Genomic DNA, 22,830 nt, shown 5'->3' with positions numbered 1-22,830 from the left:
TGTGCAATAACAATGACTATTTAAATAGTGTTTTCTGTATTCCAGGCACTGTGTATTATGTGTTTATTTTCTCTTCATAGCAATCCTATGAGACACGTACTGCTACTGTCATCCCGATAAGGAATGTGAGACACGATACTTGCATGGGGCCCACCATCAGGAAGTGGCAGTGTTCGCATTCAAACTCAGGCAGTAGGGCTCTGGAATCCTTGCTCCTCAGCTCTGCATCTTATGACTTCAAAAGATCATTTTATTTTAAATGAAAGGGCAGGTGCAGAAAAAAAGAACCTTGGATTTTTTTTAATTTTGTAGGCAATGATCACCTTTAGGGACAAAGGAAGACAAGCTTTCTGATAGAAAGTTGATCTACATAAACTAACTTCAGCTAATGAAGAACCGGCACAGAATTTTGTTGCAGTTTTCTGATTTAAATGATTTTTTTATTTTTCAAAGATTTTATTTATTTATTTGACAGAGAGAGAGCACACAAGCAGGGGGAGCAGCAGAGGGAGAGGGAGAAGCAGGCTCTCCACTGAGCAGGGAGCCCGATGTGGGACTTGATCCCAGGACCCGGGGATCATGACCTGAGCTGAAGGTGATGCTTAACCGACTGAGCCATGCAGGTGCCCCTAAATGATTTTTTAAATAGAGAACTAGGTAGGGAGGAAGTCTGAATTACTATCAATACAAAAATATTACAAGAATTATTATGTTTCACATGTATGAAATACATTTTCTCTATGGTGTCTATGTATAGCATTAAAAAGTAGGAATATAAATACGCCAGAATAATAATTCACCATCCTTGGTCAGTTAGCTTGTACCAATTTCTTTTATTGAAGGAGAGTTGACACACAAAGTTACATTAGTTTTAGGTGTACAACATAGTAATTCAACAACTCTGTATATTATGCAGTGCTCATCACAAGTGCAGCTACCATCAGTCACCATACAACACTATTACAACCTCATTGACTACATTCCCTATGCTGTACTTTTTATTATTGTGACTTATTCATTCCATAACCAGAAGCCTGTATCTCCTACTCCCCTTCATAACTTGCACCAATTTTTAATAATTATTTTCAGTTACCCATTAAAACAGAGTTGAAATAATCATATTCACTTTACGTAGTCTAAGAATATTTTAATATTAATATGTTTGTCAGAGAAGCAAGTTATAAACATGTATTTGTTTAAGGATATTTTATTCTTTCAATATATTTTGCCTTATTTACCTTAGTTATTCTGAATGATTTATTTCAAATTTATGACTAGATTAGCTGATAGCCAAGTAAATAGAAGCTAATAGTCTCACATTGCATTGTGCAAGAAATGACTGGCCATACATCAAAGCTATTTGTGGTGTTAGAGAATTACTATAGGAATGTTCTTGTGATGTCATTAAGAATTTTTTCTGAAATTTAATTTTACAAACATCCCCTTGTGACTAAGCACCAATTAACTAAATACATGATTTCCAAAACCCATTATGACTTTATTCCTCCAATAGAACAAAAAGATTGTTTTCAAAGCCTATGGATTCACATGAACAATACTGTAATCGTTTCATTAAGTGTGGTTCTTACGTGTGGAAAAGGGCATTTTATTTATCATCTTTTCTTTTTACTTAAGTCAAAACAACTGAAATAATGTCACAGAACTGTAGACTAAGAGAGACTTTAGGGGATATTTTTAAATTCCTTAACCTTAACTAGACTATCTTGAGATGAATTCATTGAAAAATCAGTACTTTCAACTCCAGGTTTAAATGTTAAAATTTCTAAAGATATTTCTTTAAATACCCTATGCCTCAATGCTATTACAGACAGTGGGCTGGAGTGACTAAAACATGGGCAGACATAGCTGCACCTGAATTCTGTCTTTCATTTTCCAACTGTAACCTCTGGCAATTGCCAAAACTCTCTGACCCTCAGGTTTTTTACTTATAAAATGAGGGATGTTAACACCTACCTCATAGGATTGTTCTCAACTTCGAGATAGTAGAAGTAAAGTGACTGACATATAGACTCAATACATGGATGTCATAAAACACAAAAATAAATGTAAGAACTAGAGAGTATGCATCTGAAAAGTCTGCCCAATGCTTTTTTGTGTTGAATCTGTAAATATTTTCATGTCTGTAACTTGTCTTTGGTGGTAAAACCTGGGTTACTAATGTTTCAGCCAGAGAAAAATAGAAGGCTTTCTCAGGAGTAGGAAATCCTGTGACCAGAGCAGGAATTTGGCTTCCAAGAAACCACATTTTTCAGGTCCTCCTAGCTGTGATTATTCCCCTCTCTCTCTCTCTCTCTCCTTTGCCCCTTAAGCTCTCTCCCTCCCTCTTCCATCACTTCTTAAATTATTCCCATCTCTTAAAGTGGATCTAACAGCAATACACAGCCCATTTTCTGGTTAGATGCAGAACCAAGGTAAAACTGTGTGACTCAGTCAGGACAGCCTGCTGATAGCCTTCTGTGTGAGCAGACTTGCACTTAAATTTCTACAGGGAGGACACTGGGGATGGGAAGGATGGGATGAATTGTGAAGACTTTGCCAAAGGTAACTGGCATGGGCTTTGTGACTATTCACTCACTAGGAAAAAGGGAGAAATAGAAAAAAATTACTTTGAGGCTTTCAGTCTGCATAATTACAGATAATACTTTTAACCGGAATAGGAAAAACTGGTGAGAAAGAGTCTGAGTAGAAAATTGAGGTAACAGCAAGATAGTCAAGTTGAAAAGTGTCTGGCCATAGTTAACAATACTGTATTGTACACTTAAAAATTTGTTAAGAAGGCAGATCTCATGTTAAGTGTTCTTTCCATAATGAGTAATTTTTAAGGATACCAAACAATTAGAAATGTAGTACTTTTGATGTAAATCCTATAAATTTTATAGCTCATATATATCTTAATGTCATTACCCTAATGACTCCCCACTGTCACTTACTTCCATCCAAGCCCTGAGCATCTTTTTCTGATAATTCTGCAACAGCCTCCCAATGGGTCTCCTCACAAGCTCTGCCACCTGTGAGCTGTGTGAACTTGGACAGGTTACATAATATGAGATATTGGTATATCTCACTTCCCACACTTATAAATTGGGCATCAAAATAGTACCTAATTGATAGGGTTTGTGTGAGATGCATATTAGTTAATATATGGAAAGCACTTACAACAGTGCCTGGCCCATACTGAGTGTAGTTTTAGCTATTTTTAAATTATAACAATTATTATTTCTCACTCTCACCCAAATTCGAATATAATCACAGGTTGTAATGGAACCCTGGCTCTCCATGCCTTCTTGTTGCTCTAAAATAGAGGTGAAATGGCAGGGATGTCCACTATCACCACTGCTATTCAACATAGTACTATAAGTCCTAGCCTCAGCAATCAGACAGCAAAAAGAAATAAAAGGCATCCGAATCAGCAAAGAAGAAGTGAAACTCTCAGTTTTTGCAGATGATATGATACTTGATGTGGAAAATCCAAAAGACTCCACCCCAAAACTTCTAGAACTCATACAGGAATTCAGTAAAGTGGCAGGATATAAAATCAATGCACAGAAGCCAAGACAGAAGAAAGAGAAATTAAGGAGTTGATCCCATTTATAATTGCAACCAAAACCATAAGATACCTAGGAATAAATCTAACCAAAGAAGCAAAGGACCTGTACTCAGAAAACTATAGAATACTTATGAAAGAAATTGAGGAAGACAAAAAGAATTGGAAAAATGTTACATGCTCATGGATTGGAAGAACAAATATTGTGAAAATGTCTATGCTACCTAGAGCAATCTACACATTTAATGCAATCCCTATCAAAATACCATCACCTTTTTTCAAAGAAATGGAACAAATAATCCTAAAATCTGTATGGAACCAGAAAAGACCCCAAATAGCCAGAGAAGGCCGGTGGCATCACAATTCCAGACTTCAAGCTCTGTTACAAAGCTGTAATCATCAAGACAGTATGGTACTGGCACAAAAACAGACACATAGATCAATGGAACAGAATAGAGAGTCCAGAAATGGACCCTCAACTCTACGGTCAACTAATCTTTGACAAAGCAGGAAAGAATGTCCAAAAAAAGAAAAAAGAAAAAAAGACAGTCTCTTCAATAAATGGTGTTGGGAAAATTGGACAGCCACATGCAGAAGAATGAAACTGGACCATTTCCTTACACCACACACTAAAATATACTCAAAATGGATAAAAGACCTCAATCTGAGACAGGAATCCATCAAAATCCTCAGGAGAACACAGGCAGCAACCTCTGTGACTTCAGCTGCAGCAACTTCTTCCTAGAAACATTGCCAAAGACAAGGGAAGCAAGGGCAAAAACGAACTATTGGGACTTCATCAAGATAAAAAGCTTTTGCACAGCAAAGGAAACAGTCAAAAAACCAAAAGACAACTGACAGAATGGGAGAAGATATTTGCAAATGACATATCCGATAAAGGGCTGGTATCCAAAATCTATAAAGATCTTATCAAACTCAACACCCAGAGAACAAATAATCCAATCAAGAAATGGGCAGAAGACATGAACAGATATTTTTCCAAAGAAGACATCCAAATGGCCAACAGACACATGAAAAAGTGCTCAACATCACTCGGCATCAGGGAAATCCAAATCAAAACCTCAATGAGATACCACCTCACACCAGTCAGAATGGCTAAAATAACAAGTCAGGAAACGACAGATGTTGGTGAGGATGCAGAGAAAGGGGAACCCTCCTACACTGTTGGTGGGAATGCAAGCTGGTGCAGCCACTCTGAAAAGCAGTATGACGGTTCCTCAAAAAGTTAAAAATAGAGCTATCCTATGACCCAGCAATTGCACTACTGGGTATTTACCCCAAAGATACAAATGTAGTGATCCGAAAGGGCACGTGCACCCCATTGTTTATAGCAGCAATGTCCACAATAGCCAAACTATGGAAAGAAGCGGGGATGTCCATCAACAGATGAATGGTTCAAGAAGATGAGGTATATATACACAATGGAATATTATGCAGCCATCAAAAAATGAAATCTTGCCATTTGCAACGACATGGATGGAACTAGAGGGTATTATGCTAAGTGAAATAAGTCAATCAGAGAAAGACAAGTATCATATGATCTCACTGATATGAAGAATTTGAGAAACAAGACAGAGGATCATAGGGGAAGGGAGGGAAAAATGAAACAAGACGAAACCAGAGAGGGAGACAAACCATAAGGGACTCTTTTTTTTTTTTTTTTTAAGATTTTATTTATTTATTGGACAGAGAGAGACACAGCGAGAGAGGGAACACAAGCAGGGGGAGTGGGAGAGGGAGAAGCAGGCTTCCCGCGGAGCAGGAAGCCCAATGTTGGGCTCAATCCCAGGACCTGGGATCATGACCTGAGCGGAAGGCAGACGCTTAATGACTGAGCCACCCAGGCACCCCCCATAAGGGACTCTTAATCTCAGGAAACAGACTGATGGTTGCTGGAGTGGAGAGGGGTTGGGGGTATGGGGTGGCTGGGTGATGGACATTGGGGAGGGTATGTGTTATGGTGAGCACTGTGAATTGTGTAAGACTGATGAATCACAGACCTGTACTCCTGAAACAAACAGTACATTATATGTTAATAAAAAAAAAAAAAAGAATAGAGGTGAGAAATCCATATCATGGCCTAGCATGATTGGATTCCTGAGTACCTTGGCAGGTTCATCTGAAGTCAGTCTTTTCCCTATGATCTAAGCTGCTAACATTCTTTGAATATGTTGTGCCTTTTGCCCTGGTATTTCCTCCCTGCTCCTCCTTTCACTCTGGCACACACACCTGAACGTATCTGGCTGATTTTTATCCTTCAAGTTTCACTTAAATGTCACTTCCTCCAGAAGCCTTCCTGACCAACCTGATTAAGGTAGATCTTCTTATAGACTCCCATAACACCCTGAAATCCTCCTTTATAAGACTAATCAACTTATAAATTTTTTTAAAGATTTTATTTTTAAAGATTTTATTTGTAAGTAATCTCTACACCCAACATGGGGCTCAAACTCACAACCCCGAGATCAAGAAGTCACATGCTCTTCCAACTGAGCCAGCCAGGCGCCCCTCGACTTACAATTTTGTAATGCCTGTTTACCTTTAATACATGTTGCATGAGGATACGTGCCATGTCTGTCTTGTTTGTCCCCTAGCACAATGCCTGACACATAGGAAGTGTTCAAAAAATAGTGACTGAATGGATAAATGAAAGAAAGAACAAATAAATAAGCTCGAGCTAGAAATAGAGCTCAAGTCATCTTACATAGAGATGTGTGAACTGAAGTTCCTCACAATGCTGGGTATAAATTTTTGTTGATGTGATTTTCACAAGGCCAGTAATTTGACATTAATAGGGGTCATTAGACAACAAGAAGCTCTGATCTAGTGAGCAGTGGCCTCTCTTGAAGACTGTGGTCTTTCTCGTCATCAGTCTCCTGGAGAAGAGGTGTATCTCCTAAGTGGAAACAAGAACAGAGACAGAGCCCTCTCTTTGTGGACTGGGAAGGTCTCCCTTACTATACGTCTATCTGTCATACTCCTATGAAGTACCTCTGGGAAAATTAGTACCCTAAATAATATTTTGTAGACCAGGCTGAAGTAAAGTTTTTGTGTCTCTCTCATAGGTTTTAGTGTTCTTTTGTGTTTTGTTTTGTTTGCTTGCTTGTTTTAGTTCTTTTTAAGAAAAGCTTCCAACCTCAGCTACAGAGAAACAAGAGAAGGTATTTTACCCACAGTTGGACCAGAATTCTAATGTTGGGGTAGTGTACATCTGGGGTCTAGTGAGAAGAACAGCAGTAATTAAAGCAAGAGATGTCTCAGGAAGAAAGTTACAGGAGATCATGGAAATAAGTTTGATCTCCAAAGGAGAAACTATGTAGAGAGAGAAAAAAGAAAGGATAGAGAAAAGACTTTGGGAAATGCTCAGAAATAAGGGGTAAAAAGAATGAGGAGGAGCTAGTAAAGACCTGGCAAGAGAAATAAGAGAAGTTCTACTGGGAGAGACCCATGGAGTGACACTGGCGCACCAAAGGAAGGGGGCACTTGTCTCCATTTGTCTACCTCCCTCCCTCGTCACTTTACCCTTCTACTTCAGGTGGGCTTTTTTTCTTCCCCTCTATCTAGAGAGCCTCATTTTTATATCAAACAAGAATTCAGAAGTACTATTATGTAACTATTCACAATACATAATGACTACAGCATATTATGTCTCCTTTTTCAAAAAATTTCCCAATAGTCACAGTTTGACTTTGTGCTTTAAACAATTCACTTCCTCTATATTACTAGGCCCCGTTGCTATGTAATTATGCTATTTAAGGAGGAGAATAAGAGGGAGTTGGTGTTGTTTGTGCCAACTAGTCTTATCACCTCCTCTCTGCCCATCTTGCCATCCTTCAACCATGATTCTAAGCAGATTAGCATAAAAAGGAAACAAACCAGAAGACCAAGACTAAGAAGATGAATTAGTACCCTGATTCTCATCAGCAGTTATAGGCAGAGCCCTAAGTATCCTGGAATCAAATTTATTCTTGGCAAGTTCTTAATTTTCAACAAGCATTTTATCCTATTTAAAGGATGAAAGGAAAACAAGTAAATGATCTAATAGATTTTCAGAATTCTATTGCCTTTCTTAAAAATGATTCTTAAGTGTATTCCTCATTTCTCTTTTCATGCTGAATAAAACCATATTTTTTTAACTTGCAAATTTATCATTTACACATTTTAGAAATTCAATTATTTTCAACTAGAAGACTTTAAAATTGTAGACCCAAATGTTCTATGATCGTTTATGGTATATATATATATATATACATATATATATATATATGTATATATATATAGTCAAGATGCATCAATTTGTATAATTAAAATTGGTGAATTTTATTATATGTAAATTGTATCTCAATAAAAAATGTAGTGATAAAAAGAATACAAAAGGCCCTAGATGGGGCACCTGGGTGACTCGTTTGGTTAATCCTCTGCCTTCCACTCAGGTCATGATCCCAGGGTCCTGGGATTGAGCCCGGCATCGGGCTCCCTGCTTGGCGGGGAACCTGATTCTCCCTCTCCCTCTGCTCCTCCTCACCACCAACCACCCCCAGCTCATGCTCTCTCTCTCTCTCTCTCTCTCCACCAAATAAATAAATAAAATCTTCTTAAAAAATAAAAAGATAAATAAATAAATGGCCCTAGAAAGTGTTTCAAATGTCAGATAAAGGAAGAAAAGTTGTAAACAAATATTACGAGAGTGACTTAAAATATAATAGAAAATATAAAATAGTTTATTAATCTTAAGGCAGAAAGATGTAAAAGCAGAGGTAGGGAAGGTAAAGAGAAGAGTGTAACATTTTCAGCTGGGTTGGGGAAGCTGATAGGAAGACAGGTTCTTGGGAAGACATGTTTCAAGTACTAGAAAACCTCTAGTTCTAATATTATTTCAAGAAGCTCTTAAAAGCCCACCCCAAATTCCAATTTTTGCTAATACCTAATTTTTAAAAGAAAATAAAGGCTAGCAAGTCCTTCAGTAATTAAAAAAAAATTATTTATCAACTACCTATTGCATCTTAGGGAGGGTGTTAAGTACTTTATTATTTCATCTCATTTTCACAACAACACTTTGAGCAAGGCATTACTGTACCATTTTATAAATAACAAAAGTTATTTGACTTAATCAAAGGGACAGGATTGAGAAGGAGTAGGTTGGGATTTTGAACCAGATCTGTTCGACCACAAACAAAGTGCTTTTAACAACAGTACCATTCCTCAAATTGATATTACTTGCATAGATCAAATTTGCAAGACTTTGTTTTTGTTTAGGTGAACTTCATCTTGCTTGGATTAGCCTATCCTTCTGGAATTGTCAAGATCTTCCTTGGACTCTGGTTTGTTACCCAGCTGATGCCAACTTATACCTAGCATGTGTCAATGGCAAAATGAACTCCAGACATTAATAAAAAGATAGGTCAATTTGCACAGAGCTCTTCACACAGTCTCAAGATCTCCCTCCCGTTGACATCAATCCATTCAGTAGCAGGGATACTGTCATTCATTTAGCTCTCGCCTACTGGGCTGTTATTCTTTTTCTCTTCTGAGCTCCCAGTCCTCCCCTATGAACCTGTTCCAACCACATCCTCCCCATGTCAGTCAACTACAACTAAATTCTTCCAGATGCTTAGGCCCCAGATCTAGAGTCATCCTGGAGTCCTTTCTTTCTCCTCTAGCTCTACAATTTTTCAGCAAATTTTGTCAACTCTACCCTCAAAATAGATTCCAAATCCAATTACTTCTCAGTTCCTCTATTGCTATCACCCTGGCCCAGGCCACCAATCATCTCTTATCTGGATTATTGAAATGACCACCAAGTCTGACTCCCAGCTTCTACCCCTGCTCACCTTCAGTCTGTTCTCTGCCCAGAAGCCAGAGTGATTCTAAAAAAAAAACAGTAAATCAGATCATGTCAGTCTTCTTCTCCAAGCCATCCAATAGTTTCCCATTTGACTCTGAGTGAAGCCAAATCACTACAATGACCTAAAAGACCCTACATTATCACCCCCTTTCCCTTACCTCTCCGACTTCAGATCTTAAAACTCTTTCTCTCATCCTTCACATATTCTAATAGATCATTCCCTCATATCCTTCAGATCTTTGTACAAATATCACTTTCTCAGGGAAACCTTCTTTGTCCACCCTATTTACCTTGTGCATTTCATAACAGAACTTTCTATTTCCTTTTCCTGCAATTTTTTCTCCATAGCACTTATTACCATCTAATACACTATACAATATACTTATTTTTTTAATTGACTGGCTCTTTTCTCTAAAATGTAAGTACCTTGAAAGGAGGATTTTTGTGTATTTTATTCACTGCTGTGGCCTGTAACGAGAACATAGCACATGGTGAGTTCTGTACATATATGTTGAAGATGATCACAAAAGGCCTTCCCTTGCTGAAATTCAAATGCACTTGGCCAAATTCCTTAACTTCTTTGTGCCTCAGCTTTCTCATCTACAAAATGGAGGGAATGAAAGTGCCTCCTTCATGGGGCTGTTGTGAAGACAACACGAAATGAAAAGGACCCCTGTGAAGTGCTTAGACAGTGACTATCCCATGGAATGCACTCAATAAATGTCAGCCATTGGTACTATTAGCAGCAAGTAGGGCACCTCTTCTTGTTTACTCATTTAGCAATCATTTACTGAACGTTTGCTCTGTGCTAGGCACTCTGCTGGGCATTTAGAGAAAAGACAAAACACAGTTTTTGTCCCTAAGGCATGGTATTAGTCTCTAAAGAAGAGGACAATTACACCAACAATCATAAAGACATACAAAAGAAACATATACCTTTGTGAGAACACAGAGGAAGGGCAGTGAAGTCATAGCAGGGCAAGGGAGTCAGGGAGGCTTCCAGAGGATATGACTCTTGAGTCTTAAAGGTTAAATAGGAACTCGGTAAGTAGAGAAGGCAAGGAAAGGGCGCTCTACACCAGAGGTCAGCAAACTATTGTCTGTAGGCCACATCTAATCAAGGCTGGTATTTTGTACAGATTTCAAGCTAAAAATGGCTCTTACATTTTTAAAGGGTTATAAAACATAACAAAAAAGAATATGCGGCAGACACTGTATGTGGCCTGCACAGCCTAAAAGAGCAGCCTAGTGGAAACAGTATGTAAAGACACAGATGTAGTGAAAAGAAGGGCCACATGCACCCCAATGTTCATAGCAGCAATGTCCACAATAGCCAAACTGTGGGAAGAGCCGAGATGACCTTCAACAGACGAATGGATAAAGAAGATGTGGTCCATATATACAATGGAATATTACTCAGCCCTCAGAAAGGATGAATACCAACTTTTACATCAACATGGATGGGACTGGAGGAGATTATGCTAAGTGAAATAAGTCAAGCAGAGAAAGTCAATTATCATATGGTTTCACTTATCTGTGGAACATAAGGAACAGCATGGAGGACATTAGGAGAAGGAAGGGAAAAATGAAGGTGGTGGGGAATTGGAGGGAGAGATGAACCATGAGAGACTATGGACTCTGAGAAACAAACAGGGTTCTAGAGGGGAGGGGGTGGGGGGATGGGTTAGCCTCCCACCCCCCTGTGATGGGTATCAAGGAGGGCATGTACTGCATGGAGCACTGGGTGTTATATGAAAACAATGGATTGTGGATCACCACATCAAAAACTAATGATGTACTGTATGGTGACGAACAGAACATAACAAAATTAAAAAAAAATAAAGTCACAGCGTTGAGAAATGGGAGATATTTTCAAGGCACAGCAGGGAGCTCAACACCTGTGGGGGACACCTGTGGGGACAGTGGGGGTTGGAATGAGGCTAGAAAAGAAGGACAAACCAAACAAAGCATCCCGTGGGCTAAGAGGATGAATCTGAACTTCAGATTCAGAACATGAGGAAATGTGACAGCTGTGTAGAGGACGGAGGTGTGTGTCCAGGAAGCTGCAGCTCACTTAGGAAGCCTCAAAAGGAGGAGATGAGAAACATGATGGAGTCTAAACTAAGATCTTGTCACTGAAAAAGGAGAGAAGGTGTTGCCCTGGGCAATTTTTAGGATTTGGTAACAGACTGAGTGAGGAATGAGAGGGAGAAATTTGGACAGACTTTCCAGCTTCTGGTCAAGGTTATTAGTTTGGTATCTGCGCTTATCATGCTTATCACATATAGGGTAACATAAGAGAAACAGACCTGGAAGGGAAGATCATGATGTTCCAAAAAGACAAACTGACTTTGAAGTTGCTGAGAATCCTTCAAGATCAATGCTTATATGTAAGCCTGGAGTTCCTACAGATGAACCTAGGCCAGAGATACAGACTGAGAGTCTCCAGGGACTGGTACAATCTAAAGCCATAAGAGAGAATGAGATAAGTAGGAGGTGTGTAGACCTAAGAGAGAACAAGGAGTGAGGACAGAAAAAAGACACAGAGATGAGAAAATATAAAGGAACTTAATGCAAGAGCCTGAGCAGAATAGCCAGAGAAACAGAAAGGAATCCAGGAAATAGTGCGTTCCCAGACACGAAGAGGGCTGAGAGACGCATAAGGAACAGGACATGTCCATAATGCCAAATACTCTGGAGAGATCAAGGGAGAAAACAGGAAAATGTCCATTGTTTCCATTTAAACTTAAATTTAAAAAGCTTTTCCCATTGGATACAACAATATGGATCATCAGTACTTCATATGAGCAGTTTTAGTGGAGTTTCAGAATAAAATACAGAGTAAAGCCTAGCTGAAGAAAAAACAAGAAGAAAAATACAAAACATGGAGACAAATATCTGAGACTAATTATTTGAGATCTTGATTGTGAAAAGAAAGAGAAACAGGGACGTGGATCCAGGAATCAGATAGGGCAAGATCAACATTTTAACCCTTTATATACACATATATGTATGTGAGATTAGCATGTTCTCACTTAACTTTAAAGCTTTTTTCTTTATGGAAATAGTCCAGTTAATAAATAATGATAGAATACCATTATTAATAAATAAAGAAGTAATTATAGAAAACCACTGTTCTGCAATGCCCAATGAAATAGTGGATGTAGGCAATGTCCATCAATGTCTCCCAAGAGAGATAGGCAAGTGTTATATACATATGTACATACCTCCACCCAAGAAATATTCCTACCAAAAAAAAAAAAAAAAAGTGAACCCAAATAAGGTCAAGCCGCTGTAACTATTTACTAGTTTATAGGAAAGACAGGGGCAAGAAACATACTAAGTGACACTGTGATGATGCAATCAGAAAAACCCAAAATGTAAGGGACAACCCAGCATAAAATACTACCTTAAATAAATAAATTGCAAGAAGAAAAAGGCCTGGGGGAGGGGAAGCTATAGATTAAAAGAAATTTAGAAGACATATCAGCCAATTATAATATACTTGGATTCTTATTCAAGCTAGTTTTAAAATAAGACGATTGGAAAGATTACATTGTTAAGGAATTATTACTAAATTTAGGTGGATATTTTTAAGGATATTTTTAAAGAGAATCATTGTCTTTTAGAAATATATATTGAAATATTTATGAATGAAATGATATGTCTGGAACTTATATAAAAACAATCCAGGGCAAAGAAAAAAAAATAATCTGGGGGGAGGGGGGTGGAGAAAAACCCAGGGCAGTGGGAATAGATGAAACCAGACTGGTCATGAGTTGATTAACTGTTGAAGCTAAGTGATGAGTATATGAGGATTCATTATACTATTCTTTTTATTCTTGCAAAGGTTTGAAATTTTCCAATATAAAGGTTTTTTTTTTTTAACCCTTTTTGTGATCTTTAGCTTCACCCCCTCCCAAATCTCAGCTCCTTTGGTATCTAGTCATATTTTTACTTTCTTTACAGTACCATGTATCCCTCATATTTGTTTGTGATTATGAGTGATTCTTTCATTTATTTCCATACTTATAAAATGAAGCATATTAAAGACTTTTACTTTTTCTTCCTCACTGGGATCCATCTGATGCTGAGTCAAACATGCTAAAAAAAAAAAAAAAAAAAATCCTTGCCCCGTTCTGTTCCACAGATATTTATGAATTTATCTTTCCTTTTAAGCACAATTTTTGTTGTTGTTGTGGGGGGAAAAGGGAAGTGAGAGTTTTTTTAACTTTATCCTGGTTATCTACCCTTGAGATAAACACCTTCCCTGGAACGGTTTCAATCTGTGTTCCTAAAGACCCAGGGCCACCCCTGACTAAAACCATTCTCACTTCTCATCCTTGGAAAGTAAACCATGTAAGATTTCACAGGTTCTTTTCCCCAATGTTCTTGACACTCTCACTTCTATCATTTTTTTATTTTTATCAAATTTATCAGCATTAGCCCCAGAGCAGCAATTTTTCTCTTCACTTCCTTTAGATGTTGTCACAACATCATCTTAATCCAGGGGATCCCATTTTGAAACACTGATGTCATTTTAAAAGTTAATTCCGTTTGTTTCTCACCCAGATCATGCTAATTTCCCTTCTCACTATTTTTATTCTTTTATTCTTCTTCAACTCTCCCTGTATGTATGCCTCTCTCTCTTCCAAGAGAAAAGGCAGGTTAAAACTAGCAAGGGCATGATAGTAATTAAAGATGAATGAACCTCAAAAGACTCAAGTTTGCATGTAGGTAGAAGTCTTTGATCACATGCATTTTTTCCCAGCTAGAGCATAGAACAGAGCTAAGCAGCTTGGCAACATGATAGGACATGGTTTTACCAAATGACTTGGGAAGAAGTGTTATTTTTCATAAATTGCTTCAGTTCCTCAAGATGGTGTCTACTATTATAATTATGCAGCATTAATCTAACTTCCCAATATACGGCACAGGCCTGAGATTAGGGTGAGTTGAATAGGGCAGGGTGGTGCAGCTGCACTCAGATCCTGTCCTCATTTGAAATTTTGTTCATCATTGATTTTTTTTGCATTGATTTTTATTTTAAAAAGTAATGCATTAAAATATTGTATATCTTGCTTACTGAGTTTTTTGGCATCCCCTTAAATCTTGTACCAAGGTAACGCCTTCATTTGCCTCACCCTAGTCCCAGCCCTTGAGCTCTGAGTTCTAGATAATCATTTCTTTTATGTATAAATAAATGGCAGGACACAAACTTTTGAGTTTTGTTTTTCTTTTGTGTTTTTTTAGTAGTGGGGATGAGTTTACAAAAGCCTTTGTACACTTTTCCCTTTTTCCCTGTTGTGAAAACCAGCAGTATTGTGGAACATCTGATCTCAAACTTTGTTTTTTTAAAGATTTTATTTATTTATTTGTCAGAGAGAGAGAGATTGCGCACAAGCAGGTAGAGCGGCTGGCAGAGGGAGAAGCAGGATCCCCACTGAGCAGGGAGCCCGATGTGGGACTCGATCCCAGGACCCCAGGATTGTGACCTGAGCTGAAGGCAGTGGCTTAACCAACTGAACCACCCAGGCATCCCTGATCTCAGACTTTTTGACCCTGGCCCAATGTAGTGGGACAGAGGCCTTTCTCACCTACTCTCACAATAAAAAAGAAATTGGTGATAAAAAATTAAAAGAAAAGAAAAATCAGTAAACTTTTTGCTAGCAGTTTTCATGAACTGCTTATATTTCACAAGAGAAGACTCTAAAGTTTATTTTATATAATAAAACTATATCTTACAATTTAAAAATAATCTAGTAGTTTAATTACATTTACTTTGATATTATAATCCAAGTAATGCAAACACACACACACACACACACACACACACACACACACACACACACACGAGACAAGTTATCACAAATGAAGTTTTACTCTTAATCAGAACGGATTAGGTATAATCTTGCTCTAGAATGGGCACATTGATGACATGCCTTGAAGCCTAGCTTTTGATGCAAAAATTCTCACCAAAATACTAGCCAATACATTAAAAGGATTATTCACCACGACCAAGTGGGATTTATTCCTGGGCTGCAAGGTTGGTTCAACATCTGCAAACCAATCAATGTGATCCAATACATTAATAAAAGAAAGAACAAGAACCATATGATCCTCTCAATAGATGCAGAAAAAGCATTTGACAAAGTACAGCATGCTTTCCTGTTTAAAACTCTTCAGAGTGTAGGGATAGAGGGTACATACCTCAATATCATAAAAGCCATCTATGAAAAACCCACAGTGAATATCATACTCAATGGGGAAAAACAGAGCTTTTCCCTTAAGGTCAGGAACACAGCAGGGATGTCCACTATCACCACTGCTATTCAACATAGTACTAGAAGTCCTAGGTTCAGCAATCAGACAACAAAAAGAAATAAAAGGCATCTGAATCAGCAAAGAAGAAGTGAAACTCTCAGTTTTTGCAGATGATATGATACTTGATGTGGAAAACCCAAATGACTCTACCCCAAAACTGCTAGAACTCATACAGGGATTTAGTAAAGTGGCAGGATATAAAATCAATGCACAGAAATTAGTTGCATTCCTAGACACCAACAACAAAACAAAAGAAAGAGAAATTAAGGAGTTGATCCCATTTACAACTGCATCCAAAACCATAAGATACCTAGGAATAAATCTAATCAAAGAGGCAAAGAATCTGTACTCAGAAAACTATAGAATACTCATGAAAGAAATTGAGAAAGACACAAAGAAATGGCTTTTGAAAATTATAAACTAAGGATATGCGTTAGGGCCCCTCTGTGGGTTGGCCCCACAACCCACAACAAACTAAACTGATTATGAAGTTTAACCAATAGCAATTTATCTTTAAAAGGCACAGATGGTAACAACTGAAAACCATGAAAAGCTCATGGTGGATAACAAATTATTCTTCTTGAAGATTATGGGATTTCCTACTACCAGGTAAGCACATGTTCAGTTTGTTTGCCAGCTTGTGGTAGTAGCCAGACTCCCCTGGAAAATACCCTCTTAGTCTTTAAGAAAAATCTAATAACATGCTAATTTAAATTTACAAATGTCATATTTTAAAATAAATCCTCTAGTATATTACTAGCAAATTACTCTTAATTATAGTAGAAATTAAAGTCTGGGAGATTATTTGTCATTTGCTCATAAAAACATAGAAATAACTGTTTTCTTCTGATTGCGGCCCATCAGGAGGTCCATATTGGGGAATCACTACTTGAGAGGGAGCTCCCGGGTCATACTGTGGTATGAAGCTCCCTGACTCACAGAACTATAACTATGATTCACTAATTCACTTAGTAATTCAACAAAGAAGGGTTGAATGCCCTACCATTGTCAGATAGTATATTAGATCCTTAAAATAAAAAAGTTGCAATGCTGTGTGAAAAGTACAATTTATGCTTTAAACATAGGCTATTGAGGGACACCCAAGGGTAGGGATGTGACTGTAGGAAATATTTCCCAATACCAGTCCTCTGCTGTCAGGGGTGCAGCCATATGACTCCTTTCAGAGAACAAGAGAAGGGTTCCTCTGCTGTCTACGGAACCAGTCCCAAACTGGGTGCCTAGCTTGATGCTCTGACTGACAACCGGATTTCAGTCCCCATTCTTTTATTAGTCAGGTGCCCCAGCAAACTACAACCTGCACAACCACACACAATAGTCCTATGGGCTCTTCTTTTTCATCATTCAAGTTTCATTCAGCTCACATTCCTCCTCCCCAGAGATGCATTCTCTGACCAGCTTATTGGTCAGCCAATAAGCTCTGACCAGCCACTCTCCATCATATCACCCTATTTATTTCTTCCACTGCACTTCTGCTATCTGAAATCATCTTATTCATTTATTTGTTTACTTGGATATTGTCTGTCTCCCCACCTCTCCACAGGGCAAAAGCTCCTTAAGAGCAGGGTCAACGGCTGAACACCAGCCGCCTAACAAAGTGCCTATTAGAGGAGGTGCTCAATCAACATTTCATCAATGAGTGAATAAACAAAGATTATCCAGATGAAGAATGGGGAAATAGTATGCCATGTAAAGGGAAAAATGCACACAAGTGCAAGAAACAGAACCTCATTCAGAACAGCACAGAGTCCATGTGAGAGCCCAGAGGAGGACGTGGGAAAATGTCAAGGGATGACTCCAGTGGAAGGTGGGGGTCCGATCGTCAAGAGTTTGTATGCTCTCCTAAGAAGCTGGGCTCCATCCTGAGGGTTATACAAAGTTCTGTAAGGACTTCAAGAATAGTAACAATATCAAATTTGTATTTTATAATATTCTGATGACAATATAGTTGTAAGGATTAGAGAAGAGGGAGACTAGAGGCAAGGAGATCAGTTAAAAGTATTGAGATTTTCCAACCCAAAAAAAGGACTAAACTAAGATTACATTGTAATACAAGAAAAGGAGGTTTTAAGAATGATTAGGATGTAGAAGTATCTGGTTTTTGTGCCTGAATGTGAAGGATAAGATAGAAAGAATTATATAAGATTATTCCTGCATTTTGACATGGGTGACCATGTGAATGATGGTACACTCCTTGACCATAATGGCCGCATCAGCATCACAATCCAGCCAACTGATCTAAGTGATACCATGTGGAATCTTAGGGAAATAGTTATGGTGTACCAATTGCCCAATTTTTCCTCAAGACAACTTGAGCAGAGGGCAAAGCAATATTTTTAAAAAACTCATCTCAGCTGATTCAGCATAGACAAGATAAATCTCTAGGTCTTTTCTGGAATTATGACTTTTTTTTTAAAGATTTTATTTATTTGAGAGAGAGCACGAGAGAGAAAGTGAGAGAACAAGCAAGCATGAGGAGAGGGAGGGCAGAGGGAGAGGGAGAAGCAGGCTCCCTGCTGAGCAGGGAGCCCAACAACACACAACAAGGAAAATGACAAAGACAACAATGATGAGACAACAAGGGGTTTGATCCCAGAACCCTGGGATCATGACCTGAGGTGAAGACAGACACTTAACCAACTGAGCCACCCAGGTGGCCCTAGAATTATGACTTTTTGAAATGTCTTATAAGTCTCAATTTAATTCATCTTTGAAAAATAAGTATAGTTGTCTCTTACAAACAAATCAGGCTCTCAACCTCTTGGGAGGGAGTGTTTTTGAATAGGGACATCAACTCACTTTATGGGATCAATGTTATGTATAGCTGTAGAAAAAAATTGTTATTGAACTTACTAAATTACCAAGCTTGTCATTTGTATATTATTTAGTAACACAAAGCTCTATACTTCTAATTATTATCCTTTGTCCTGCATATTTTCCATTTACCTCTCCAGTTCCACTCTCCACCATTCTCAATCCTGGCAGGCTGATCTTGAGGCATTGTAGTGACAAGCCCCTTCTGGCTTCAAGTTTGGTTTTGTTGATAGGAGGCACTCACAGGAGATTGGAGAATGAGGTATTAATTCCCTCCGGAGTCTTGGGTATTTGGCTTCATTCTTCTACTGAAGGCCACAGTCTCTTTAGACAGCCCTCTCTGATAGATACAGTTACTTCTGAGGGTTCTGGGAACTACTCCCTACCTCCAAGTTAATGGGTAGTAAGAGGTATACACTCCTACACTCCAAATGCCTCCCCCCCCCCTTACTAGCCCTAGGGAACTGCGGTGTCCCTTATTAGCTTCCCTTACACGCGTATATAATGTTAAGTTACCCCATTTGATTCATCCGGGTTTTTTGCTATAACCTAAGCAGATCATATAAGAGATGCAAATGTTAGGGCTCAGTATCATATCCCTTCTCTACACCTAACACATACTTTGTAAGACAAATCTGTAGCTTGTCCTATTATCATAGGACAAATCCACGAAGAAAGGAGTCACAGATAGTCATGGCCGAGAGTGGGTCAACAAAAAGCTGAAGAAAAAGGAAAATGACAGGCTTATAGCCACATGTACACATTGCTATGGGTGGGAAGCAGGAACAAGAACAAAAATGAAGTGGAAGAAGGAAGAGGGAGGCAGAGTACTGTTCCTCTTCTCCCTCAGACCAGACATGAAGGGGTCTCATCTGTCCCCATTTTAAAGCTAGGCAGCAGAGAAGGGCCTTGCCTTGGATCCCAGGACAACAATCCTAAAGTCTAGCTCTCTACTTTTGTCATTTTGCACTGTAGGTTCTTTAGGTAGAAATTTTCTGGTTGATAAAAGAGAAAGACCACAAATACTAAAAGCTGAATGGGAATATTCAGGAGGAAAAAAAATGGACAACTCCTGACAGGGGACCAAATATGATGTCACATGGAGCAATTTGTGTAGAAAATTAATCTCTGTGTAACTCAATCATGCCAATAATTTTCATTGGCTGAAAATATACATTATTTTTTTGAAATCTGTCATTTCAAAGCTAACCCTCAGTGCTCAGGGTAGTAGTTCAGACAGTGTGCTCTAGAAGGAGATAATCTGGTTTGAGTCTAATTCTGCCCCCTACCATCTTGGGCAAATTTCTTAATTTAGCTCTTTCTCAGTTTCCTTCCCTATAAAAGAGGGATAATAATAATAGTACCTATTCACGGGGTCATTGTCAGAATCACATGAATTATTATATGTAAAAGGCTAAGTTCTCAATAAATATTAGATACTATTAACAATAATCCTAAATTGGAACTTACTGTCAATTTGCATCTTTTCCTTCCAATGAGAATTAATTCTTCAAAGACAATGAGGAGGGAGGTGCATCTATGGATACTATGTAAATATAATCTCATTGAAAATGTTTATCTTGTGGGCATGGATGAGTAGTTTCTACCCACAATAATATGCCTTTTATTGTGTTTTCATATTTCCTAAGTTGTTCAAAGTACTTTCAAACATCCTCAGATTGATCAGATGAAAAATTTTTTAAACAGTAGAAAGTGTTATTCTTTCTTTTGGATGTTTTCTCTTTTTCTCTTTTTAAAAAAATTATTTATCTATTTGAGAGAGAGACCGAGTGAGAGAGCACAAGCAGGGAAAGGGGCAGAGGGAGAGGGAGAAGCAGGCTTCCCACTGAGCAGGAGCCCAATTCGGGACTCCATCCCAGGACCCTGGGACCATGACCTGAGTCAGAAGGCAGATGCTTAAGCCACCGACTAAGCCACCCAGGTGCCCCATTGATGTTGTTTTTAAAAAATCAGCCAGCTGAAAAAATTTACTGAATGATTTTCATGAGGAACAGAAAATGCCATGAGCCAGGGAAGTTTGTCACCTAAATATGTGGCCCTGGGCTCTTTCTTCCCAGTGGCCCCCTCACCTTCCCCTACTCTAACCCAAAGAGATCTTTCTTATCCCATTCCTAAAGAATAAGTCACCCAGGTTCATCACACCTAATTATCAGATGCTCATCTAGGCAACACTTGTGCATTATCACAAGTAACTCTCTCCCTCAGAAAATAAGCAAAATGTGGTGGGGGGGAAGGGGGAGCGTCCCTTGGGAAGCCAGAGAGTAGGAGGATGTTTTGAGGCAGGTGGGTTTTTAGGTCCCTGTAATCACAATGTGAGGGATCCTCCCGCTTGCTTAAATAGGGAGGCTTCTCCTCTGTGGGCTGCCCTTGTGGTCACACAGAACATGAGGAGAGGAGCTGAGAGTGTGAATCAGATTTCCTAAGACTATTCAAACAAGTGAAGACAGTCCACAAAGGTACAAATATACCTCATTTTACTCTGTATATGCATTTATAGGGTGCTGGACAAAAGTTATATTTTAAGTTTATATATTAGGCTTTTAAGCTTATACATTAAAAGAGCTCACAATATAAAAACATACCCTTTTGTAAAGCCTTTTACTAAGATACTATTAAGTTAATTTGTCTCTTGGGTAAATTCATTTTCATAACCAAGATGTGTTTAAAGTAATATAGATATAAAATAAGTAACAAATTAACTTAAGTACATAAATCACTGATAGTACATTCCCATGCATTTATTTACTCAAAAAAATAACCCTCTCCCTCTTTAAAATGGCATTAGAATTTATTGCCATTGTACCTAGAGGTCTTTTAAGAAGCTTTTAAATATAAACATACATGAAGTTTCACTAAATACTTTTGAAATTATTATGTTAACATTTATCTAACCAATTGTGGAAAAACTTTAAAGCTAATGCAAAAAATAAGAAGTCAAAACAATAAATTAAACTCCAAAATCCCAAGACTTAACTTTGTATTGATCCTGACTATTGTTAATCTAGAGAAAAGGAAATGTGAGTGCCCTTCTGTTGTGGAAAGAATATTTAGTTTTACAAGTAAACAGAAGTTCATCCATCACATGGAATTAAGAATCTGGGCAGATCAATGTGATGAACCCAAGATTTTCATCTCAGTTGAACTCAAGATTTTCATTGCTTTAAACACAGACAAAACATTATTAACAATCAATGTTACACAAAATTAAATCTACACAAATGAAAACCATACCATCTGCCCTTATGTTCAAATTTCTATAAAATGGGTCATGTGAATCTGAAATCATGCTATAAAAATTTGGTTTTGGCCAAGTAAAGTTCTTTTGTGAAAGACTCACACTACCCTCCAGCCCTACTGAGCGCTAAATGCAAGCTATTTATTTTGACACACTCTGCTGAACTCAGACAATGTTTTTTAGGCGTTTTGAAAAATTACTAAAGTTGAACTTTTTACACAATTGTTTAACATAGTCCAAACTTTAATCCCATTCCCACTTTGAAATCGAACCTCCTATTTTCTTTATTATTCTTGTTATCACGGTCACACTGTTTCAGAACAAACACGGCTTTCTTTGGATCACTATGCATTCTAATTCATTGCCAACCTTTACAAGCCTTCCCCACATATGCAAAGAGATCTGCAGAAAATCCATGTAACACTGACAAATTTTGAAAAAATATTTTTACCTTAAATTAATTTTTGCTCACCCAGAAATTATTAACTAGAAGATACATTTACAGCACATGGAAAGGCTGTTCTGTTAAAAAGCCTTCAAAACACATTAGTGCTACTGATGGCAGCAAGAAACGCGATTTTTCCATTCTTATACAAACTCCCCAAGTTTCTGTAGGATGAGATTGCTTTTCCCTCCATAGAAAAACAGGAGCATGCCTCATACCACAACAAGGTGCATCTTGGCCAGTTCCAGTCAAGGATTCTGAGGTACCAAGGAAAGTCACAATAAGCTGGTCATTTTCAAGGGTTGTCACTGTCCACGCTCAGTAAAAACTATAGCCGAGAGCTGAAAGGTTGTCGAGTTTTTACAGCCCTTGTCAGATTAGTCAGGCTGTACAAATGTCCAAACCCAGCTTCTAAGATGCTCTTTGCAATAACACTTAGAAATGAGTTTACTGCCAAGTAAGCCTATTAACAAATGAAATGCGCATGGACGAAAGTAACAACTAACGTTGCTTAAATCAAAACAGATCTTGACTTCCTTACC

General features: G+C 38.1%; 1 protein-coding gene across 5 annotated transcripts in view; it reads right to left on the bottom strand.

Moving 5' to 3' along the window:
- Positions 1-22,830, bottom strand: part of FILIP1 (filamin A interacting protein 1) — a 203,254-nt gene that overhangs the window by 23,395 nt on the left and 157,029 nt on the right. The gene's annotated exons all lie outside the window — the stretch shown is intronic.

This window comes from Zalophus californianus, chromosome 7, assembly GCF_009762305.2.
Source record: "Zalophus californianus isolate mZalCal1 chromosome 7, mZalCal1.pri.v2, whole genome shotgun sequence".
In the NCBI taxonomy this organism is placed as follows: Eukaryota; Metazoa; Chordata; class Mammalia; order Carnivora; family Otariidae; genus Zalophus; species Zalophus californianus.
This window is presented reverse-complemented; position numbering and strand designations above follow the sequence as displayed.